Source organism: Lynx canadensis, chromosome A1 (assembly GCF_007474595.2).
Source record: "Lynx canadensis isolate LIC74 chromosome A1, mLynCan4.pri.v2, whole genome shotgun sequence".
Taxonomy (NCBI): domain Eukaryota; kingdom Metazoa; phylum Chordata; class Mammalia; order Carnivora; family Felidae; genus Lynx; species Lynx canadensis.
Window position 1 is genome coordinate 88,884,354 of NC_044303.2, and position 25,902 is coordinate 88,910,255.

The following is a 25,902-nucleotide window of genomic DNA, read 5'->3' on the forward strand; positions in this document are numbered from 1 at the left end:
TCAACACTCCCTTTCAACATTATACAGGAAATTCTAGCTAATGCAATGAGATAAGAAAAGGAAATAAAAATGTATCTAGATTGAAAAGGAGAAAATAAAATTCTTTGTTTTTGCAGATAGCATGACCATCCACGTAAAAAAAAATGAGAAAAATATCAGAAAACTGCTGAAACCAATAAATGATTATAGCAAGGTTGCTCCACACCTTCCACACCTGTGAGAAAGGCCAGACTCCAGAACACAGACAACACCAAATGATGGCTACCAACAAGTATGTGGAGCAACACAAACTGAGTGTGAGTTTGTGAGTGAGTGCAAAATGGTACAGCCACTTTGGAAAATAGTTTGGTAGTTTTATATAAAAACTAAACATGGGACACCTAGGTGGCTCAGTCGGTTAAGTATCCGACTTCAGCTCAGGTCATGATCTCACAGTTTGTGAGTTCAAGCCCTGCATGAGGCTATGAGCTGTCAGCCCATAGCCTGGAGCCTGCTTTGGATTCTGTGTCTCCCTCTTTCTCTGCCCCTCCCCTGCTCATGCTCTGTCTCTCTCTGTCTCTCTCTCAAAAATACATAAACATTAAAATAATAATAATAATAACATGCTATTAAATAAAATGAATAAACAAACAGAAAACAGAATCAGATCCATAAATACAAAGAACAACTGGTGGTTGCCAGAGGAAAAGATGGTGGGTAGATGGACAAAATGGGTGACGGGGAGTAGGACATACAGGCTTCTAGTTATGAGATGCATCAAGTTAAGGAAATGAAAGGCACAGAATAGGGAATATAGTCAATGATATTGTAATACTGTTGCATGGTGACAAATGGTAGCCACACTTATGGTGAACACAGCATAACCTGTAGAGCTGTTGAACCAGTATGTTGTATACTTGAAACCAACATAACATTGTGTGTCAACTATACTCAAACAAGAAAATTGAAAAGAAAACAAAAAACTCAACACACCCTTGCCATACGACCTAGCAATTTGCTCTCCTTGGTCTTTACCCAAAGGAGTTGAAAAGTTAAGTCCGCATAAAAACCTGCCTCAGGATGTATATAGCAGTTTTAATTGCTAGCACAGTGGGTGAATGGATGAATATCTGTGGTACATTCAGACACCAGAATACTGTTCAGTGTTAAAATAAAATGAGCTATCAAGCCATGAAAAAACACGAAAGAAACTTAAATGCATGTTGCTAGGTGATAGAGGCCCATCTGAAAGATGCCACGTATGATTCCAACTCTGTGACACACTGGAATAGGCAAAAAATACAGAGATGATAAAAGATCAGTAGCATTCCAAGGATTAGGGTCAAGGAAGGAACGAATATGCAGAGCAAAGGGAATTTTTAGGGCAGTGAAACTACTCTGTATTATCATACAGAGGTAGATATATGTCATTATATATTTGTCCAAACCCATAGAATACTGGACGCTAAGAACGAACCCTAAGGTGGCTGTTGTCATCTTTGAGTCATAATGTTTCAATGTAGGTTCATCGATTGTAACAAATATGCCACTCCGGTGTGAGAAGTTGATCATAGGGAGGCTGTGTCTATGCAGGGATGGAAGGTATACATGAACTCCCTGCCTTCTGCTCAATTTTGATGTGAACCTAAAACTGCTCTAAAAAATAAAGTCTATTTTAAAGGAGAAAAGACTTCTCCAGACTAGTCTGCACAGTGATTGCCCTCCTCTTGTTGCATAGCTTACCATAAAGAGCAGGAATCTCTTCCATGCTTTTGCAAATTCTCACACTCCTTTCTGAGTTTGTTATCAGCTTCTGACATTTTACCCTTTGTGCTTTCATTGTGGGGAAATATAGCTGAGAGTTCCTTGAATGTGAACCTTTTGGCTGATGTAATTTACTTTCCTTGTTGCCCCTCGCCCCTGCTTGTGATTATCCAGTTTTGTGAACGGTGATATGGACATTCACTAGGACAACAAGGAAGCAGCCCAATGATACGTTTTGCTGTCTCTGTGTGAACTGAATGCCATGCACGGTGACCCAGCACTGACAGATCGAGACAGAAGTGACCACTGATCATGACACACATCTGTGATCTGCATAGTGATTTGAGTTCTGAAGGACTGGCTGTGAAGTTTGTACTTTTGCAAACTTTCTAACTGTTAATATATGGTGTTGTTCCAGGACTGGGATTCTTTAACTAAATCATGGTAGCTGAAATTCATGCATAGGTGTCCTGTGCAGAGCAAGGACTGCCTGTATAGCATGCATTTGATGGTAGTTTATTATAAGAAAATACGTACAAGAATGTAAGGTAGGATGAGGAGTACTATTCTTGTTACGATGAAGTCTTTACCTAAGCAGAACACAAAAGTGAGAGACCATAAAGAAAAAGACTGCAGATTTGACTTTGTAAAAGCTAAAAAAAATTCTACATGGCCAAAGATAATCTAACCAGTTAAAAGACAAGTGACTAATTAGGAAATATAATATCCTAAGAATTTGGCCAGCCATTCCTTCCTCCACAACATGTAAAGATGGGGAAATCTCAAGGAGTCAAACTTCATGGATCAATCAATAGCTGAGAGGTTAAACTCAATTTCTTATGGTACAGACTTCATTTTATGGAATGCAAAGAACTTTCCAACAGAAAATGCAGAGTATTTCCAGTCTCATCGAGGTCCTGTGCAATGCACTTAGAGAAACATCAAGTAACTGTGTGTTAGATGAATTTATTTTCTGTTCTATAAGAAAAGAATAATTAACAGAATGGCTGTTTATCCCCGGGGCAGAATTCCACTATTGTCTCTGCACCACTGAGCCTTGCAAAACATCGAAATCCATGGTCTCTAGCAAATCACTCTTAAACAATCAAGAGGGGAAGAAATGAAAAAGCTAATGAACTTGCCAATTACCCTTATAGCCCTGACTCCTGAAAATAAGGATGATGGGAAATAGATGCCCAGGTATGGGGACCTTATAGGGCATAGAGATTCAAATGCAGCAGAGAGGAAAGAAAGCCTCTGATAACATACAGAGGTTGATTTATTCATAGTCTCAGTGGGAAAATGTTGATTAAGAAATGAGAGGCTACAGGCAGGAGCAGGTCCTGAAATCATGCCAAAATACCTCAAATATTCCTAAGGAATCCTGCGGACAACTGTGTCAGAGTGCAGCTGACAAATGGAGTATAGTAAGCACAGAGATTATGCCCTTGTCAGCCAGCATACGGAGAGCATTACTGATCCTCAGCAAATCATTACTGATCCTCAGAAAAATGTACTGTGACTGGGTCTAAAACCTGACTGGAATTTTCCATAGGTGTGTGATATTGGAGACCGGTTTGCAGCTGCACTTGCCAAATCACCTTTGCAAAGCACAGTAGGTCACTGCCAGAGGAGCAAAGGCTGCTCTGCTCTTTCTCAAGCAGAGAAGGGTTTTCTAAGTGCCAAGTTCTCTCCCACAAAGGATGGGGATAGCCAATTATGGGTTAGTGATGAGTACAAGCATCTGTGATCCCTCAGCTAATTTCCATCTTGAAGTTGGGGTATAAAGTCTCAAGTGCTAGGTGATCAGTCACAATCCCTTTGAACAGGTGCTTAATCAGGACTGGATAGGATGCATTCAGGTTGGGCATCTGGCATTTGGTACTAGCTCTTTCTCTGTCCTCTAGGATGGCTTCAGACTTTTTGTTTTGCATCTATAGTATTTGTTATTGTGGTTTTGTTATTTGAGTACATATTAAGTAGCAATAACACTACTTGGCATATTCAATAAAAAAAAAAAAAACTCCGTCATGGGGTGCCTGGGTGGCTCAGTCGGTTGGGCGTCCGACTTTGGCTCAGGTCATGATCTCACCATCCGTGAGTTCAAACCCCGCATCAGGCTCTGTGCTGACAGCTCAGAGCCTGGAGCCTGCCTCGGATTCTGTGTCTCCCTCTCTCTCTGACTCTCCCCTGTTCATGCTCCGTCTCTCTCTCTGTCTCAAAAATAAATAAACATTAAAAAATAAATAAAAAACCCTCCATTACCAAGTGCAAACCAAACAGTAAATGCTTTCTCTTAGGAAGCCTGAATAGCAGTTTTCTGAGCTCTTTTATTCTGGGAAATGTTCATAAATACACCAGGAGAACAAAGTGAGAAGAAGGAGACTGTACCTAGCCTTTTATCAATGCAGTGTGACTCTTAACCAAGGATACACAGTGGCTAAAAACACAGGGTAATATTGGTTTGGAGTGTGTCCTAAAGTCAGCATGCCAGATTTATGTATGTATGTATGTATGTATGTATTTATTTATTTATTTATTTATATGTTTATTTTTGAGAGAGAGAGAGAGAGAGAGAGAGACTATGAGTGGGGGAGGGGCAGAGAAAGAGGGAGACAAGGGAGACACAAATCCAAAGCAGACTCCAGACTCTGAGCTGTCAGCAAAGAGCTCGACACGGGGCTCAAACCCGCTAACTGCAAGATCATGACCTGAGCCAAAGTCAGTGGCTTAACTGACTGAGCCACCCAGGTGCCCGAGCATGCCAGAATTTAAATTGCCACTCTGAAACATAAGACCTTGGGACAAATTACTTCTCTAAACTTTTTTCCTGCATCTCAGAAAAATAATACCCTTGCCGTAAAATGTCCATGTCCTAATCCCCAGGACCCGAGAATGTCACCTTAAAGGGCAAAAGGGATCTTATAGATGGGATTGTTAAGGATCTTAAGATGGAGATATTATTTCAGATTATCTGATGGGCCCTAAAATAACCCCAAGTGTCCTAAGAGAAAGGCAGAAGGAGATTTTACTACAATTAAAGAGAATGTGTTGATGAAACAGGAATTAGATTAATGTGGTCAAAAGGCAAGGAATGGTAGCAGCCACCAGAAGCTGGAAAAGGTAAGGGCATGGAGCTTCTAGAAGAAGCACAGCCTTGCCAACTCCTGATTTCAGCCTAGCGAAAATGGTTTTGGACCTCCGACTTCGAGAACAGTAAGAGAAGTAATGTGTTTTAAGCCACCAAGTTTGTGGTGAATTGTTATGGCAGCCATAAGGAACCCATACCTCACAGGAACTGTTACTCCAGATAAAATGTGTGACTGGTAGTTCGTAGGTTCAAGCCCCACATTGGGCTCCGTGCTGACAGCACAGGGTCTGCTTGGGATTCTGTCTCTCCCTGTTTGCCCCACCCCACTCTCAAAATAAATAAGCTTAAAAAAATGTGTAACTGGAAATACACTTAGTAACATGTCTAACATACAATAGGGATGCTGTAAATGTATATCCTTCTTGGAAACTGAAGCTTGGTTTAAGGGATCATTGAAACCAGTACAATGGTCACCATTGTTTTAATATGTATTTGTTAACATTTTATTTATTTTTGAGAGACAGAGAGACAGAGTGCGAGCAGGGGAGGGAAGAGAGGGAGACACAGAATCAGAAGCAGGCTCCAGGCTCTGAGCTGTCAGCTGTCAGAAGCAGGCTCCAGGCTCTCAGCTGTCAGCCCTGTGGCAGGGCTCAAACCCACAAACTGTGAGACCATGACCTGAGCTGAAGTTGGACACGTGACCAATTGAGCCACCCAGGCGCCCCCAATGGTCAGCATTTTTGTCCACGTTCATCATGGTAAAAATGCCTAGACACCTGCTAGAAAGATCTCTATACTCCCTCACAATGCCCCACTTCCCCTAATAGAGGGGAAAGATTCCTTCTCCTCACTTAAGTCACATTATTATTTTCCTTTCTACTTTATTATTATTAGTAGTAGTAGTAGTATTACTCTTCATTCAACCAGTCTTTCCGAACTTTAAACAAACGCATTTCTTAGTGGATTCAGGTGCTATCTTAATTAACATCCCAACAAGCATCTTATTATTTCTAGGCCTCATCACCAGAAATTTCTGAACTTAGCTCCTCCTCAGTTTCTGCTGTCATTCATTTTCTCATTTCCCCCCTGTGCTTTTAGTTCATTCTTGACAACTTAGTCCTTTCCTTAAACACAGTTTTTAATAAGGTAACAGAGCGAAGTGGTAAAAGTCTAAATGGCCTTGTTTCAAATCTTGGGTTTTGTCATCCACTTACTGTGTGACGCTGGACAAGCTATTTAACCTCTTTGCTTTCCCCCCAGAAATGGCTATTATGAATAATACCTACTGCTATTATGAAGATAAGTGAGTTAATATTTGCCAAGTTCTTACCATAGCACTATAGTCACAGTGTAAGCACCACAAATGTATTTGCGAGCAACGATAAATGCAAAGTCCAAGCATACACTTTTCTCAACTTTCAGTCATAACTTTGAGATATGTATTTGGTGAAATCAATATAAGCCTTTTCAAGGGACACACAAGATATTTCTATCAAGAAAAATTGTTGTGAATGATTGTCCATGTGGCTAGTTTGGGTGTTTCACCAGTGTTTCCAAATTTCTCTATGACAGCCTGGGTTTAGTCCAGTGAAAAATTAGAAACTTGAGCTTCTGTTTTAAACCCTTTACCTTAAGGCCTCCCACCCTCATCTCTTTGCCCATCAACTTTCATTTGTCCTCCATGCTATGAAAATCTACTTCTAAGAAAGTCTCTGATGTCCAGCTTAGCATGGATTTAAAACAAAGGCACTGTTGGGGCACCTGGGTGGCTCAGTCAGTTAAGCATCTGATCTCAGCTCAGGTCATGATCTTGCGTTTCGTGCGTTGGAGCCCCGCGTCAGGCTCTGTGCTGACAGCTCAGAGCCTGGAGCCTGCTTTGGATTCTGTGTCTCCTTCTCTCTCTGTTCCTCCCCTGCTCACACTCTGTCTCTCTCTCTCTCAAAAATAAATAAAGGTTACAAAAAAAATTAAAACAAAGGCACTATTTGCATGAGAGACACTAGCTTTCAGGAGTTGTTTTGTCTTGCTTTGTTTGGTTGCCCTCCTCCCACCGGCAGCCTCGGACAAAAATCCAAAGATCCACGTCGTGACTCTAATTCTTAGCTCCTGTTTGATTATGTGAGCTCAGTTCTTCTACCTGGAAGGGGTATCTGAGAGAAATGCTCTGTCTTTGGGGCTGTTGAAAAGAACATTTCCAGCTTAGGTATGAACTGTTGCCAGGAAGCCTGGTTATATCACATCACCCCGGGATCCTAGCAGTGATTGGCTCAGGAAGGGCCTGAACAGGCTCATCACAGGTAGTTTCAAGGTCTCTAAAATGAATGCATTTAGGGCAAGAAAGACATGTATCAAGGAGTCTGAACTACTGAAAATTTTCACAAGGTACCTTTTAGTTCTTGAGAAACAGATGCAGGGAAAAAGTCCTGCTTATCACTAAGAGTTTTAGCCCAAAATGCTATACAAAATTTCTAATCTTGTAAAACATATGGGATCTTTGGTGAGCTCTCACTGAAGGCCTAGTCCAGTGTGGTACGATATGAAATGTGGACTTACCTGGAGTGCTAGCTGAAACCCATACTGCTGTTTCTCCTACAAAGCTACAAAATTAAGATGATCGGGCCAGAATGATTCATTTCTCATAATTAGTGATTAGTGAGCATTTCTGGCCTAGCCTAAAGGCAGTCTGAGTAGTCCTTTTGGCCCCCTTTCTTCTGGGATCATATCCTTTGGTGTTATAGCTTCCAAACTGAGGAGGGGAGGTACAAGGGTTCTAGTAAAAGAAGTAAGGGACCCAGCCAAGTAAAGAAAATAATATCAAGTTTGAAAATAAAATATTTTTTAATGTGCAAATAGTGCAAGGGTTAAAAGAGAGAAATAGTTCAAATTTTAGTAAAAATAATTTAAAATACATGAGAAGTATAAACCAAACTAAAACGTAGCATGATTTTGAACAACTGATGTTAAAGACAAGACAGAGCACTATACTGACAGAGCAGAAAATACAGTCCTCTCACACTACTTTCCCCAGAACTAAGCAATACTTCATCAATACAGTTTGTTGGTTTTCAACCCTTAGAGCCAACCTGTGGATAAAACACAGAGCACTTTGCTACAACTGTTTGGCAACATGTCAATGCTAACAATACAGACAAACAAAAGCAAGCACGTATTCACAGAAGGTGATTCGTACAAGGGGAAAGGAAAGGTAGAGGGACTACAGGGCACAGCCTTGTGCATAGAGAAAATCATGAGGTTAGGGTGAAAATTAATAACACAAGATATAAAGAATAATAGCTAAAGTTTCTTGAGTTCTTCTGTGTGTTAGACACTAAAGGCTACAAATGCATTATTATTTGCACTATCACAATCCCATAAGGTAGAGAGGTATCCTTTTCTCTGGTTTGAGGATGAGAAAACAATGGGTACAGGTAGGATGTGTAAATTTCACAGGGATACAGAGCTAATAAAAACTGAAGAACAAGGATTCTAACTCCAGGAGTCCATCTCCAGAACCAGTGCTTTTAGCCTTCTGCTACTACTTTCCTCACCAAGAAAGCCAGCAAAATTACATGAAGTTACCAGAGAGAAGCAGGAAAATTAATTGAATATGACATATTGGAAAGGAAGAGGGAGGGAAAACAGTGGTAGTGGAGTTTTATCTTCCTCCATAATGTTAGAGCAGTAAAAATATTGCCTAAAGTGAGTATGTCATGATACAGCAAGATAAGCATAATGTTTAGAATTAAGGGGATGACATCAAAGTAGCAAAAACCTATCTCTGGAGAGGGGAACTCAGGAGAAAAGGGCTGCATTTCAATATGATTCAAGTTGTTATTGTGCTTATGTATTATTTTCATAAAAACAAAATATTTCTGTTTATTTAGAAATTGCTACTATGGGGCGCCTGGGTGGCTAAGTCGGTTAAGCGTCCAACTTCAACTAAGGTCATGATCTTGTGGTTTGTGGGTTTGAGACCCATATCAGGCTCTATGCTGATGGCTCAGAGCCTGGAGCCTGCTTCAGGTTCTGTGTCCCCCCCCCCCCTCTCTGCTTCTCTCTCTCTCTCTTTCTCTCTCTCTCTCTCTCTCTCTCAGAAATAGACATTAAAACAGATTAAAAAAAAAAGAAATTGCTTCTACTGTGTAAGTGCATCAAAACATGAAATTCAAGTGGCACCTGGGTGGTTCAGTTGGGTGAGCATCCAAATGCAGCTTAGGTCATGATCTCATGGTTTGAATTCAAGCTCCGCATCAGGCTCTCAGCTGTCAGCTCGGAGCCTGCTTCAGATCCTCTGTGTCCCTGGCTCTTTGCCCCTCCCAACTTGTGCTCTCTCTCCAAAATATTTAAAAAAAACAAAACATAAAATTCAAAATCTTTACATCTATTACATATTTGTTAGCTGTTTGTCTTATCAGGATATTACTTTTAGTTTGAAGGCTTTTAAGAAATCAGGAAGTATAAATGTTTACAAGTTGTCCCTGGTAATATTACCAGGCATGGATGAGAGAGGGTGCAGGACTATTAGAAGCAAACTGGATTTCAACACTGCTTCTGAGAGTCAGTTCTCTACAAAGGGCAGATGATTCTCTGCAGTTACAGAGCACAAAGAAGGAGCTTTGATCCTCTGGAACTGTAATAAACAACTCAGAGTAAATGAATCAGGCAGAGAGTGCCTGGAGGGATCCGGCAGCCTCTATGTGCTGGTGTTCTTTGTTTTTACAAGGCTAATCTCATAAATGTTGCAGTAGGCTCAATGCTGTTCATTTTTAGACTCAGTTATCGTATTTTTCCACGTGTTTACTTCATAAAAGTAGGCACTTTTATGCTCATGTTAAAATGGGATCTCCTGTTCGAATTTCCTGGTGAAGGCAACTGAAGCATTATTGCCTAAGGAACTCATTAAGTGTAGATATATTATATCTCCCATTTCCATCCATGTATTATGTATTTACATATCTATCTATCTATCAATCATGCATCTATCCTTATTTATAGAACAAAACAACAATAATAATTTAAATTACTTCCTTACCTTATTTTAGTTTAGCCTTCCAAAAGTCTTGTAAGGTAAATAGGCCATGTAAAAGCATTGAGTTCACTGAGACACTTGAAGGATGGCTCTACCGTTTTTCATTGTGCAACCAATAAATGGTGCAGGGAATCCAACCCACATCTTCTCTGTCCTTCTCTCTTACCTCCCTAGCCTGTTCAAATCCCACCTTCCTTGTGAGGCTTATCCTGTCCACTGTTTAAATTGAAAGCTGTGATTCTGCCTAAATCTCAATGCTCCCTATGCTACTTTATACTCTATAACATTAGTTACTGGCTAACCTACCAGATAATTTCCATGTTTGTATTTTTGCTCCCACCCACCTAGAATGTAGGCTCCACAGAGTCCTGAATTTTGCCTTTTTAAGTCTAGTGGAGATCCAGCAAAAAAGTCTAGTGTCAGCCAGAACTGGGCACAGTTGTAACTTGTGTGATTTGATATTTTAGTAATTTAGATCAGAGCTGGGCCACTTACTGAAGAGCATCTCTTCTACTGCATTTAAGCAGCGCAATACATTCAAAGAAACTGAAATTTCCAACAATTACAGAGTGGGTATGTGCCCTTTCTCCCTTTGTTCCTCCAGGCTCAAATCTATCCTCTCTGGGCGATATGGGAATGTGTAAGAATGACTGGCCTAAGTCTAAATTAAATAAGAAGACACACAAGAAAACATTTAAACATTTCTAAAAAAAAATCATTGAGTGGTTTCCTTTGACACATCAGAGGTTATCTAGCCCTAGTAAGGTCAGAGTGGGGTGAAAGAAGAGCAAAACACAGAGGGAAGAGGCAAGGGTGAGCCACCTCATCTCTCCCTCCTTTGGACCTTACTTCCTCCTGGATTGTCATCCCTTACATTCAAAATGCAGATTGCAGGAGTCAGTGTGTGCAGGTAGAGCATGTGGCCACTTCTACATCCCAGTCACTGCAATGAGGAAAATTCAACATGGTTAAGTCTGGCTCAGCCCATCACCACTCACACAGGTTAATTCTTTCTCTACTGCTGAGTCAAAAAGACACATGAGCAAAGGCAGATTAATAACAAAGTTTTATGCACGTTAAGTACACAATGTGGAAAGGATAAAAGCCCATCGAGGCAAATAGGTAGGGGTAAAGGAAGCCCCTACAGGCAGCAGTGGTATCCTGCCTGTTCCAAGACCAGAGAAAACTGGCCCAGAGCTTGGGTCAGCCAAGTTCACAGTCACGCCAGGGATGGCATGGTTGATGATTTATGTAGCTTTCTTCCATTCTCCACTAGAACTTCTTGAATCTGGTGTCTTTCTGGTGTAGTTCTAAATGGGGCTCATGTGCCCCTTGCCCTCCAATACATACACATGCAGAGAAATACACATCAATACATGTATGCACACAATGTACACACTTTTTGTGCGAAGAGATCAGGGTAACTTTCACTTAAAGGGGTTGGGCCTCTTTCTGATGCAAAGAAGTCAATTTCTGGTTATATCCAATTTGCAGAGGAATATTAGGTCCTTATTCATGACAAAAGAAAGGAATTTGTAGGTGAAATCCTAGTCATGTTTTGAAGGTGCTTCAGTCATGCCCAGAGCACAGGCCCAGTTGACCAGGACACATACAGTGTTTGATCCTCCAAAGTCAGAGGAGTACCTGACTAGGACAAGTCCAAGTTCTGTTTAAAATTTCCTGGTGCTATCCCCCATTGCAACACCAGTGCTGTGCTTATGGGGGGGGGGGCACATGTGCTCTGTGTGGCTGAGGGACCATAAGTGTATCCAGTCATAGCAGGCGTGGAGCTATTCCCCAGAGCACCACCTGTGTTAGGGGTAAGTGAGCTCCCAGTGTTATTATGGGGGGTGCCGATATAGAGGCATGCCATCATAGATGTGATACTGTCTGCATCCACAATGGCACATTCTGCGTTCACATTGGGTTGGCCGCAATTATTCTGATGTGAAGAACTACTAGGTTCTACATCCATGGGAATGACGTTGTCCCCTCCGTGCATACCATCTGTATGCTGGGCGGGAGGACCGCATTTGCGTGGAAGGATGGTGGAACTACAAGTGAGTCCAAGCATAGACCTGGTGCTGCCACTTGCCACTGCAGCAGAGGCAGTGTGGCCAGGCAAGTCCGAGGGGAGTATGTAGGGGGTAAACACGCGTGCCCCTTGATACACGTGTCTTCTCCTTGGTAGTGGCTCTTCCATGGAAAGCAATTAGTTCTTGTGTACATGGCTTCCGGGTGCACTTCTGGCTAACAATAATAAGATGGCTTCCACCTGCGGGAACACTGTGGCCCTCTCCCACTACTCCATCACCTGGGTTTTGTCCAGCTTGCCCCCTGCTGGTCAGATTTAAGAAGCAGGCTGGCACGTGTGCTGACCCACGTTTCTTCTCGGTGCTTGTGGCTCGGTCATGTGAGGCAAGTTTTCTATGTGCAGATGGGTTCTGGGTGCCCTTGGGGCTAACAGGAACACTAGAATTTCTACCAGCGGGAAGACTGTGGCCCTCTCCCACTACTCCATCACCTGGGTTTTGGACAGCGAGCCCCCTGCTGATCAGATTTAAGGAGGCTGGCACCTGTCCTGACCCAGGTTTTGTCTCGGTGCTTGTGGCTCCATGATGTGGGGCAAGTTTTCATCATGCAGATTATCTCTGGGTGCCCTTGGGGCTAACAGGAATACTAGAGCTTCTACCTGCGGGAAGACTGTGGCCCTCTCCCACTACTCCATCACCTGGGTTTTAGACGGCTGGTCCCCTGACGATCAGATTTAAGAAGCAGGCTGGCATGTGCCCTTACCCACGTTTCTTCTTGGTTCTGGTGGTTCGGTCACCTGGGCCAAGTTTTCTTTGTCCAGATTGGCTCTGGGTGCACTTGAAGCTAACAGGAATACTAGAGATTCCACGTGAGGGCACAGGGCGGCCCTCTCTAACTACTCCATCACCTGGATTTTTGATGGCAGGCCTCCAGCTGCTCAGACTTAAGGGGGAGACTGGCATGTGTCCTGACACCCCTATCGTCTCCATGCTGATGGTTCAGTCACGTGGGGCAAGTTTTCTTTGTGCATATTGGCTGTGGGTGCCCTTGGGGCTAACAGGAACACTAGAGCTTCTACCTGCACGAAGAGCGTGGCCCTCTCCCTCTACTCCATCAGCTGGGTTTTGGACAAGTAGCCCCCTGCCGATTGGATTTAAGAAGTAGGCTGGTACATGTCCTGACCCACGTTTCCTCTCCATACTGGTGGCTCGGTTACATGGGGCAAGTTTACTTTGTGCAGATTGGTTCTGGGTGCCCTTGCAGCTAACAGGAAAACTAGATCTTCTACCTATGGGAAGACTGTGGCCCTCTCCCACTACTCCATCACCTGGGTTTTGGACAGCTAGCCACCTACCGATCAGATGTAAGAAGGAGGCTGGCACATGTTCTGACCCAGGTCTCGTCTCTGTGCTGGTGGCTCAGTCTCCTACGGCAAGTTTTCTTCGTGCACATTAGCTGTGGGTGCCCTTGGGGCTAACAGGAACACTAGAGCTTCTCCCTAAACGAAGAGCATGGCCCTCTCCCACTACTCCATCACCTGGGTTTTGGAAGGCTTGCCCCCTGCCCATCAGATTTAAGAAGCAGGCTGGCACGTGTCCTGAACCAAGTTTCTTCTTCATGCTGTTGGCCCAGTCACGTGGGGCAAGTTTTCTTTGTGCACATTGGCTCTGGATGCCCTTGGGGATAACAGGAACACTAGAGTTTCTACCTACGAGAGGAGCATTGCCCTCTCCCTCTACTCCATCACCTGGGTTTTGGGCAGCTGGCCCCCTACCCACCAGATTTAAGAAGCAGGGTGGCACATGTCTTGACCCACATTTCTTGTTGGTTCTTGTGGCTCAGTCATGTGGGCCAAGTTTTCCTTGTGCAGTTTGGCTCTGGGTGCCCTTGAGGCTAACAGGAATACTAGCGACTCCACGTGAGGGCACAGGGTGGCCCTCTCCCACTATTCCATCACCTCAATTTTTGATGGCTGGCCCGCTGCTGCTCAGACTTAGCGGGGAGCCTGGCATTTGTCCTGACACTCGTTTCTTCTCCATGCTGGTGGTTCGGTCACATGGGGCAAGTTTTCTTCCTGCAGATTGGCTGTGGGTGCCCTTGGGGCTAACAGGAACACTAGAGCTTCTCCCTGAACAAAGAGCATGGCACTCTCCCACTACTCCATCAGCAGGGTGTTGGACATCTTGCCCCCTACCAATCAGATTTAAGAAGGAGGCTGACACCTGTCCCGACCCACGTTTCTTCTTGGTGCTGGTGACTCGGTCACATGGGGCAAGTTTACTTTGTGCAGACTGGTTCTGGGTGCCCTTGAAGCTAACAGGAAAACTAGAGCTTCTACCAATGGGAAGACTGTGGCCCTCTCTGACTCCATCACCTGGGTTTTGGACAGCTGGTCCCCTGACAATCAGATGTAAGAAGGAGGCTGTCACGTGTCCTGACCTGCGTTTCATCTCCGTGCTGGTGACTTGGTCTCGTGGGGCAAGTTTTCTCCGTGCAGATTGTGTCTGGGTGCCCTTGGGGCTAACAGGAACACTAGAACTTCTACCTGCATGAAGAGTGTTGCCCTCTCCCACTGTTCCATCACCTGGGTTTTGGAAGGCTCACCTCCTGCCGATCAGATATAAAAAGCAGGCTGGCCCGTGTCCTGACCCAAGTTTCTTCGTGCTGTTGGCCCGGTCACGTGGGGCAAGTTTTCTCTGTGCAGATGATCTATGGGTGCCCTTGCAGCTAACAGGAACACTAGAACCTCTACCTGGGTGAAGAGCGTGGCCCTCACACTCTGCTCCATCAACTGGGTTTTGGACAGCTGGTGTCCTGCCCATCAGATTTAAGAAGCAGGCTGGCACGTGTCCTGACCCATGTTTCTTCTCGGTTCTCGTGGCTCAGTCACATGGGCCAAGTTTTCTTTGGTGTTTCTCAGTCACATGGGCCAAGATTGGCTCTGGGTGCCCTTGAGGCTAACAGGAATACTAGAGACTCCACGTGAGGGCACAGAGCGGCCCTCTCCCACTACTCTATCACCTGGATTTTTGATGGCTGGCCCCCTGCTGCTCAGACTTAAGGGGAGGCCTGGCATGTGTCCTGACATGCTTATCATCTCCATCCTGATGGCTCAGTCATGTGGGGCAAGTTTTCTTCATGCAGATTGGCTCTGGGTGCCCTTGGGGCTAACAGAAAAACTAGAGCTCCTCCCTGAATTAAGAGCGTGGCACTCTCCCACTACTCCATGAGCTAGGTTTCGGACGGCTTGTCCCCTGCCGATCAGATTTAAGAAGGAGACTGACACCTATCCTTACCCACGTTTCTTCTTGGTGCTGGTGACTCGGTCATGTGGGGAAAATTTTCTTTGTGCAGATTGGTTCTGGGTGCCCTTGCAGCTAACAGAAATACTAGAGCTTCTACCTGCGGGAACACTGTGGCCCTCTCCCACTACTCCATCACCTGGGTTTTGGACGGCTGGCCCTCTGCCGATGAGATTTAAGAAGCAGTCTGGCGGGGCGCCTGGGTGGCACAGTCGGTTAAGCGTCCGACTTCAGCCAGGTCACGATATCGCGGTCCGTGAGTTCGAGCCCCGCGTCAGGCTCTGGGCTGATGGCTCAGAGCCTGGAGCCTGTTTCCGATTCTGTGTCTCCCTCTCTCTCTGCCCCTCCCCCATTCATGCTCTGTCTCTGTCCCAAAAATAAATAAACGTTGAAAAAAAAATTAAAAAAAAAAAAAAGAAGCAGTCTGGCTCATGTCTTGACCACATTTCATCTCCGTGCTGGTGGCTCAGTCACGTGGGACAAGTTTTCTTCGTGTACATTGGCTCTGGATGCCCTTGGGGCTAACAGGAAAACTAGAGCCTCTACCTGTGTGACGAGCATGGCCCTCTCCCTCTACTCCATCACCTGGGTTTTTGACAGCTAGCCCCCTGCCCATCAGATTTAAGAAGGAGGCTGACACCTGTCCTGACCCAGGTTTCTTCTTGGTGCTGGTGAATCAGTCACGTGGGAAAAGTTTTCTTGGTGCAGATTGGTTCTGGGTGCCCTTGCGGCTAACAGGAATACTGGCACTTCTATCTTCTTGAAGAGTGTGACCTCTCCCACTACTCCATCACCTGGGTTTTGGATGGCTGGCCCTCTGCCAATCAGATTTAAGAAGCAGACTGGCCCGTGTCCTGACCCAAGTTTCTTTGTGCTATTGGCCAGATCACGTGGGGCAAGTTTTCTTTGTGCAGATTGTCTCTGGGTGCCCTTGTGGCTAACAGGAACACTAGAGCTTCTACCTGCACGAAGAGTGTGGCCCTCACCCTCTACTCCATCACCTGGGTTTTGGACGGCTGGCCCTCTGCCAATCAGATTTAAGAAGTAGGCTGGCACGTGTCCTTACCCATGTTTTGTCTCCGTGCTGATGGCACAGTCACGTGGGATAAGTTTTCTTCATGTACATTGGCCCTGGGTGCCTCTGGCCCTCTAGTGCCCTCAGGAACACTAGAGCTTCAACCTGTGCAATGAGCATGGCCCTCTCCCTCTACTCCGTCACCTGGATTGTTAACAGCTAGCCCCCTGCCCATCAGATTTAAGAAGCAGGCTGGCACTTGTTCTGACCCACATTTTGTCTCCGTGCTGGTGGCTCGGTCACATGGGACAAGTTTTCTGTGTGCAGATTGGCTCTGGGAGCCCTTGGGGCTAACAGGAAACACTGTGGCCCTCTCCCACTACTCTATCACCTGGGTTTTGGTGGGCTATTCCCCTGACGTTCAAATTTAAGAAGTAGGCTGGCACGTGTCCTGACCCATGTTTCTTCTTGGTTCTCGTGCCTCGGTCACGTTGGCCAAGTTTTCTTTGTATAGATTGACTCTGGGTGCCCTTGGGGCTAACAGGAACACTAGAGCTTCTACCTAGTGAAGAGCATGGCCCTCTCTCACTACTCCATCACCTGTGTTTTGGACGTCTTTTCCCCTGCTGATCAGATTTAAGAAGGAGGCTGACACCTGTCCTTACCTACATTTCTTCTTAGTGCTGGTGACTCGGTCACGTGGGGAAAGTTTTCTTTGTGCAGATTGGTTCTGGGTGCCCTTGTAGCTAACAGGAACACTAGAGCTTCTACCTGCGGGAACACTGTGGCCCCTGTCCCACTACTCCATCACCTGGATTTTTGATGGCTGGCCCCCTGCTTCTCAGACTAAGGGGGAGCCTGGCATGTGTCCTGACACTCGTTTCTTCTCCATGCTGGTGTTTCCGTCAGGTGTGGCAAGTGTTCTTTGTGCAGATTAGCTTTCGGTGCCCTTGGGGCTAACAAGAACACTAGAGGTTTTACCTGCGTGAAGAGTGTGGCTCTCTCCCACTACTCCATCACCTGGGTTTTGTACATCTTGCCCCCTGCCCATCAGATTTAAGAAGCAGGCTGGCACGTGTTCTGAATCAAGTGTCTTCTTTGTGCTGGTGGCTCGGTCACGTAGGGAAAGTTTTCTTTGTGCAGACTGTCTCTGGGAGCCCTTGGGGCTGACAGAAAAACTAGAGCTTCTACCTGCGGGAACACTGTGGCCCTCTCCCACTACTCCATCACCTGGGTTTTGAACGGCTGGTCCCCTGATGGTCAGATTTAAGAAGCAAGCTGGTACATGTCCTGACATACGTTTCTTCTCAGTTCTTGTGGCTCGGTCACATGGGCCAAATTTTCTTTGTGCAGATTTGCTCTGGGTGCCCTTGAGTCTAACAAGAATACTAGAGATGCCACGTGAGGGCACAGGGCGACCCTCTTCCACTACTCCATCACCTGGATTTTTGATGGCTGGCCCCCTGTGGCTCAGACTTAAGGGGGAGCTTGGCATGTGTCCTGACACTCCTATCTGATGGCTCGGTAATGTGGGCCAAGTTTTCTTCATTCATATTGGCTGTGGGTGCCCTTGGGGCTAGCAGGAACACTAGAGCTTCTCCTTGAACAAAGAGAATGGCCCTCTCCCACTACTCCATCACCTGGGTTTTGGACGGCTGGCCCTCTGCCGATCAGATTTAAGAAGCAGGCTGGCACGTGTCCTGACCCATGTTTCGTCTCCTTGCTGGTGGCTTGGTCTCCTGGGGCAAGTTTTCTTCATGCAGATTGTCTCCGGTTGCCATTGGGGCTAACAGGAACACTAGAACTTCTACCGGCACCAGGAGCATTGCCCTCTTCCACTACTCCATCACCTGGGTTTTGGAAGGCTCGGCCCCTGCCCATCAGATTTAAGAAGCAGGCTGGCCCATGTCCTGACCCAAGTTTCTTCTTTGTGCTGTTGGCCCGGTCATGTGGGGCAAGTTTTCTTTGTGCAGATTGTCTCTGGGTGCCCTTGCGGCTAACAGGAACATTAGAGCTTCTACCTGCGGCGAAGAGCATGGCCCTCACCCCCTACACCATCACCTGGGTTTTGGGCAGCTGGCCCCCTGCCCATCAGGTTTAAGAAGTAGGCTGGCACGTGTCCTGACCCATGTTTCTTCTCGGATCTCGTGGCTCAGTCACATGGGCCAAGTTTTCTTTGTCCAGGTTGGCTCTGGGTGCCCTTGAGGCTAACAGGAATACTAGAGACTCCACGTGAGGGCACAGGGCGACCCTCTCTAACTACTCCATCACCTGGATTTTTGATGGCTGGCCCCCTGCTGCTCAGACTTAAGGGGAAGCCTGGCATGTATCCTGACACCCCTACTGTCTCCATGCTGATGGCTCAGTCACATGGGGCAAGTTTTCTTCGTGCAGATTGGCTCTGGGTTCCCTTGGGGCTACAGGAACACTAGATCTTCTCCCTGAATGAAAAGCATGGCCCTCTCCTACTATTCCATGAGCTGGGGTTTGGACGGCTCGCCCCCTGGTGATCTGATTTAAGAAGGAGGCTGATACCTGTCCTGACCCACGTTTCTTCTTAATGCTGGTGACTCAGTACCTGGGGAAAGTTTTCTTTGTGCACATTGGTTCTGGGTGCCCTTGTGGCTAACAGGAACATCAGCGCTTCTACCTGCATGAAGAGGGTGGCCCTCTCCCACTACTCCATCACCTGGGTTTTGGACGGCTGGCCCTCTGCCGATCAGATATAAGAAGCAGACTGGCCTGAGTCCTGACCCAAGGTTCTGCTTTGTTCCGTTGGCCCGGTCACGTGGGGCAAGTTTTCTTTGTGCAGATTTTCTCTAGGTACCCTTGCAGCAAACAGGAACACTAGAGCTTCTACCTGCGTGAACAATGTGGCCCTCACCCTCTACTCCATTACCTGGGTTTTGGTCGGCTGGCCCTCTGCTGATCAGATTTAAGAAGCAGGCTGGCACATGTCCTGACCCACGTTTCGTCTCCGTGCTTGTGGCTCAGTCACATGGGACAAGTTTTCTTCATGTACATTGTCTCTGAGTGCCCTTGGGGCTAACAGGAAAACTAGAGCTTCTACCTGGGTGAAGAGCATGTGGCCCTCTCCCTCTACTCCATCACCTGGGTTTTTGACAGCTAGCCCCCTGCCCATCAGATTTAAGATGCAGGCTGGTACCTGTCCTGACCCACATTTCGTCTCTGTGCTTGTGGCTCGGTCCTGTGGGACAAGTTTTCTTTGTGCAGTTTGGCTCTGGTAGCCCTTGTGGCTAACAGGAAAACTAGAGCTTCTACCTGCGGGAACACTGTGGCCGTCTCCCACTTCTCCATCACCTGGGTTTTGGACGGCTGGTTCCCTGACAATCAATTTAAGAAGCAGGCTGGCACGTGTCCTGACCCATGTTTCTTCTAGGTTCTTGTGGCTCGGTCATGTGGGCCAAGTTTGCTTTGTGCAGTTTTGCTGTGGGTACCCTTGAGGCAAACGGGAATACTGGAGACTCCACCTGAAGAAACAGGGTGGCCCTCTCCCACTACTCTATTACCTGGATTTTTGATTTCTGGCCCCCTGCTGCTCAGACTTAAGGGGGAGCCTGGCATGTGACCTGACACTCGTTTGTTCTCCGTGCTGGTGGCTCGATCACGTTGGGCAAGTTTTTTTCATGCAGATTGTCTCTGGGTGCCCTTGGGGCTAACAAGAACACTAGGTCTTCTCCTGCGTGAAGAGCGTGGCGCTCTGTCACTACTCCATCACCTGCGTTTTGGACGTCTTGCCCCCTGCTGATCAGATTTAAGAAGGAGGCTGACACCTGTCCTTACCTACATTTCTTCTTAGTGCTGGTGACTCTGTCATGTGGGGAAAGTTTTCTTTGTGCAGATTGGTTCTGGGTGCCCTTGCAGCTAACAGAAATACTAGAGCTTCTACCTGCGGGAACACTGTGGCCCTCTCCCACTACTCCATCACCTGGGTTTTGGACGGCTGGCCCTCTGCCGATGAGATTTAAGAAGCAATCTGGCTCATGTCTTGACCACATTTCATCTCCGTGCTGGTGGCTCAGTCACGTTGCACAAGTTTTCTTCATGCAGATTGTCTCTGGGTGCCCTTGGGGCTACCTAGAACTTCTACCTGGGCGAAGAGTGTGGCCTTCTCACACTACTCCATAACCTGGGTTTTGGACAGCTAGCGCATCAGATTTAAGAAGGATGCTGACACCTGTCCTGACCCATGTTTCTTCTTGGTGCTGGTGGCTCAGTCACATGAGGCAAGGTTTCTTTGTGCAGATTAGTTCTAGGTGCCTTGGGGCTAACAGGAACACTAGCACTTCTACCTGAGGGAACACTGTGGCCCTCTCCCACTACTCAATCACGTGGGTTTTGGACTGCTTGCCCTCTGCTGATCAGATTTAAGCAGCAGGCTGGCACGTGTCCTGACCCACGTTTCTTCTTGGTTCTCGTGGCTCAGTCACGTGGGCCAATTTTCTTTGTGCAGATTGGCTCTAGGTGCCCTTGAGGCTAACAGAAATACTAGAGATTCCACATGAGGGTACAGGGAGGACCTCTCCCACTACTCCATCACCTGGATTTTTGATCGCTGGTCCCCTGCTCCTCAGACTTAAGGGGGAGCCTGGCATATGTCCTGACCCACCTTCATCTCTGTGCTGGTGGCTCGGTCATGTGGTGCAAGTTTTCTCTGTGCAGATTGTCTCTGGGAGCACTTGGGGCTAACAGGAAAACTAGAGCTTCTACCTGTGGATACACTGTGGCCCTCTGCCACTACTCCATTACCTGGATTTTTGATTGCTGGCCCCCTGCTGCTCAGACTTAAGGGGGAGCCTGGCATGTGTCCTGACCCATGTTTCATCTCTGTGCTGGTGGCCCGGTCTTGTGGGGAAAGTTTTCTTCGTGCAGATGGCTCTGGGTGCCCTTGGGGCTAACAGGAACACTAGAGCTTCTACCTGCATGAAGAGCATGGCCCTCTCCCACTAGTCCATCACCTGTGTCTTTGATGGCTCTCCCCCTCCGATCACATTTAAGGAGCAGGCTGGCACGTGTCCTGATCCATGTTTTGTCTCCGTGCTGGTGGCTCAGTCACGTGAGGCAAGTTTTCTTTGTGCAGATTGGCTCTGGGTGCCCTTGCGGCTCACAGGAACACTAGAGATTCTACCTGAGTGAAGAGTGTGGCCCTCTCCCTCTACTCCATCACCTGGGTTTTGGACAGCTAGCCTCCTGCCCATCAGATTTAAGAAGAAGGCTGGCACGTGTCCTGACCTACATTTCGTCTCCGTTCTGGTGGCTCGGTCACGTGGTGCAAGTTTTCTTTGTGCAGATTGGCTCTGGAAGCACTTGGGGTTGACAGGAAAACTAGGGCTTCTACCTGTGGGAACACTGGCCCTCCTCCACTACTCCATCACCTGGGTTTTGGACGGCTGGTCCCCTTATGATCAGATTTAAGAAGCAGCTGGTACGTGTCCTGACCCACGTTCCTTCCTGGTTCTGGTGGCTCGGTCACATGGGTCAATTTTCTTTGTGCAGATTGTCTCTGGGTGCACTTGAGGCTAACAGGAATACTAGAGAATCCACGTGAGGGTACAGGGCGGCCCTCTCCCACTACTCCATCACCTGGATTTTTGATGGCGGCCCCCTGCTGCTCAGACTTAAGGGGGAGCCTGGCTTGTGTCCTGACACTCGTTTCTTCTCCATGCTGGTGTCTCGGTCATGTGGGGCAAGTTTTCTTTCTGTAGTTGAGCGCCAGGTGTGCTTACAGGTTGGAGGAGCAGCTGAGTCTCCACCTGTGTGAACAGCATGGCCCTCTCCCACTACTCCATCACCTGGGTTTTTTACTGCTGGCCCCTTGCGGATCAGATTTTAGGAGGAGGCTGGCTCGTGTGCTGACATGTTTCTTCTCCATGCTGGTGGGTTGGTCATGTGGGGCAAGTGTTCTTTATGAACATGAGTACTGGTTGTGCTTACAGGTATGAGAAGTAGCTGAGTATCCACCCGAGGGAACGGTGTGGCCCTTTTCCACCACTCCATCACCTGGGTTTTTGATGGTTGGCCCCTTGCTGCTCAGATTAAGGGGGAGGCTGCCTGGTCTCTTGACTTAGTCCTCTTCTACATAGTGGCATCTCCTCTACATGAGGAAAGTTTTCTCTGTCGGGATGAGCCCCCGGGGCACTTATGGGTAGTGGGGACTGTGGAGTCTCCACCTGTGGGAACAGTGCAACCCTGCCCCACTGCTCCACTCCCTGGGTTTTGGCAGGTGGTGCCTGGATTCAAGGTGGAACTAGCATTTTGTCCAAATACTGGGGACGATATTTGTTCCTCCTACAGCAGCAGCCCTGCCATCACCACAGCGATTCCAGGTTGTCTGACCTAAAGTTGGAGCAGAAATGGTTCTTGGTACCCCGTTCAGTCCTGCCTCAAGGTTGAATGCTCCAGATGCCTGTGAATGAATGGGGCCTGGGATGTACACACCACTGCCCACAGGGGCTGCAGTTCCGAAAACACATGTTGTCCTGAAGTACTGTCAGCTAATGGTGAGCCACCATCCCTGGTGCTGGGCATCCCGTGGCAACTCCAAAGCCTGTTGTGGTAGATACACCAATGGGCAGAATGCCTGGCTTGTCACTGGAGGCCGGCTGGATACTGAGAGTGGTAATGGATGCAGAACCTGCAAACCTGCCTTCACTGTGTTGTCTCTGGGTAGCTGGGCTACAAGAGCAGTTGGGTCCATAGCTTGTGTTGAGGCTACTGGTGTTCCTAACAGGTGAGAATTGTCAGGCTGCTGCCCATTATGATGCCCAGTTGTGGGCTGAGAGGTGATTCCTGGGTCAGAGAGGTTGAAAACTGAGGTCTGTCCAATGGATAACTTTTTACGTAAATGGATAGAGTCATGGGCCACCACAGTGCTGCCACAGGGTGGTGTGTTATCAGAACCAGAAAACACCATGTTAAGTGGGAAATGGTTGTCCCTGGGCTCAGGGGAGGAACAGAAGATGGAAGCTTGAGATGGTGATGTAGTGTCCATGGCTTCACTGTTACAGGCTGAGTTGCAGTTTGCAGAGGGCTTGCCTACTGGAGTGGAGGTGACTCTAGAATCCATAGGAGCAAGCTAGTGGAAACAGCAACACTGGCAAGAAGGGCTGTCTTCTGATCTCTAGGTGGGCTGGTGAAAACTGGAGACTTTGCAGGGCACCTGTGCTTCAAACTGCAGTGGCCCTGGGGAAATGAAGGAGATCCCATTCCGGATTCTTGGGGATATCTGAAAATAACAGCCTTTGAAAGGAGAGTGGTGTCCATGTTGACGACACCAGGACCTGACGTAAGCTTGGAGGTAGATGTAGATGCATTGGCTGCGATGGTAGAAGCAACTGTCTTAGAACTGATGGGCTGGACAATTGAAACAGGGCTATGTGTGGAAGGATTTGGAAGAGGGGTGGGTAGGATAGGATGGGGGGGAATCTACACACATAGGCACTGGGGATTCTGTGTCGCAGGAGGGTGGCTGTAAGGAGGGAGGTGTTAGGAAGTGTGGTGATGTCAGAAATAAGATATGTTACAGCAGTGACTGGCTGAAGCGGGCCTTCTTTCTTCACAGGAATTCCACAAATGAGATTGGAACTAAGATGAGGAACAAAACCAGCAGGAACAGCTGGAGAAGTTTTTTTTTTTTAAACTGTAATAACATTTTTATTATTTTTTTTCAATATATGAAATTTATTGTCAAATTGGTTTCCATACAACACCCAGTGCTCATCCCAAAAGGTGCCCTCCTCAATACCCATCACCCACCCTCCCCTCCCTCCCACCCTCATCAACCCTCAGTTTGTTCTCAGTTTTTAAGAGTCTCTTATGCTTTGGCTCTCCCCCACTCTAACGTCTGTGGAGAAGATTTAGAAACTATCTGTGCTGTCTCCTGACCAATGTTTGGTGTTAAAGATGGAGGGACAGAGGGAATCGGGGACTTGGCAGATTGGTCAGCCAAGTCATCAGTAGGAATAGGGACTTGCAAAGTGTGACTCCCCAAAAGCAGAGAGTTAGCAGTCTCTGAGGCAAGTAGGGATAAAGAAGTGGCAGGCTGAGCGTCTGAGCAGTCTCCTTTGATCTCTCTTTTGTCTTCCAAGATCTTATTCCTCTGACATTTGAATTCTTGAAGGTGTCCAGGTTTTTGTCAATAGCTATGCAAGGAAACTTAGGAAGTGGGGGCAACTGGCCCTGGCCCCACAACTGGGGCGGTGGCAGTAGCCAAGAATGTGACATGGATGTTTTCCATTTGCAGGGCCTACTGCTGGCAGATACAGGGGAAAAAGAGCTCCTTGATGAGATGCCTGAAGGCTCATTAGCCTGTATCTCCTTCCTGGATAGGTATGATGTGTCCCCAACAGGCTGATGGTTTTCACCCAACACTTCCTTTGTTGATGTCTCCTGCAGTAAGGGGCAGCACGGGGTTGGGTCGGAGAGCACTGCTGCATCTGTATCAGGCACGACATTTCCGGCTGGGCCATGTGAGGAGGTGACTACGCAGCCTTCAGGGCAGCAGTTCATCAGAGACTTCTGGGTGTTCTCCCTCAAACCATCTTCTGGAGGATTAGGATGGAGGTCCAAAGGTGCAGGGCTGCACTGCAAGGAACTGAGAAGTCCACCGGTCTCCAGGGGACATTTAAATGGTATGTCCCCAACGTTATGGGGGACCCTGTTCCCACCATTCTGCCTTTTGGTCTCTACAAGATCCTCCATCTTTTTTCTGGGATCTTCCTGGACCTTCTCCACCCCAGATGGGCACAAAAGTGGGAGGTGCCTGGATGGTACTGGCTCCACAGCCTCCTCTACCTTCTCAGATAGTGAATGTGGGAGAGTGAATTTGCGCCCCATAGGAGGGATCCTTTTGGCTCTGGAGTGTCCAAACATCATGGAATTATGAGCAGACAGCACAGGTTTTTTCAGAGAGTTACTCCAGTTCACCAAGGGAAGGATCCCCAGAGGGGTACATGCGGCCTGCCGGATGGGGTACCGCCTCTTTGGCTGGATGTATAAACTAGCTGGTAAAGGCCCACGATCCCAGTGGAATAGCCCGCGCCCAGGGCCCAGGGCAAGTGAAGGAGCAGCGGGGTGGTCCTGGCAAGGTGGTGGAACAGCATCACGGGGGGGGGGGGGGGGGGCGGTAGGCAGGGGCCGAACACGGCCAGGCAGGGATGTGGCGGGGAGGGAAATGAAACTTACAAAGCTGGTTGCCCATATTGGGCTGGTTGTGCACCAAACCATTGCAAGATGGGAGTAAAAAAGCTGGAGAGCGCCTCCTGAGCTTCTGACTCCTCTGGCAGTCAAGCAGGCACTGAGCCTGAGTGACTGAGCCAGGCCCTTGTGACCCCTCCCCGTAACATGGCGCAAACAGGGGGCGTGCATGCGCAGCATGGCAAGTGACTACAGCAAAGGGCAAAGGGCGAAGGGCGAGGCCCCAAAGCCCCGCCCCTTAGCCTCCCACGTCTGGGACTTCCCGCTGGCCACTGGTGGCTGGTATATAGATTTCCGGCTGCCTGTGGCAGTTGTATACAAGCAGCAGGGCCACTGCGTGGGGACTGTGGGGAGTGAGGTGGTAATTGGCTTCTGCAGTAATTAGCAACTGTAAGGCAAACACTTAAGAGCTGTTGTAATTGTCTGCATTAGGAATACACCTCTTGTACAGCTCTAATTAGCAATTTAAATA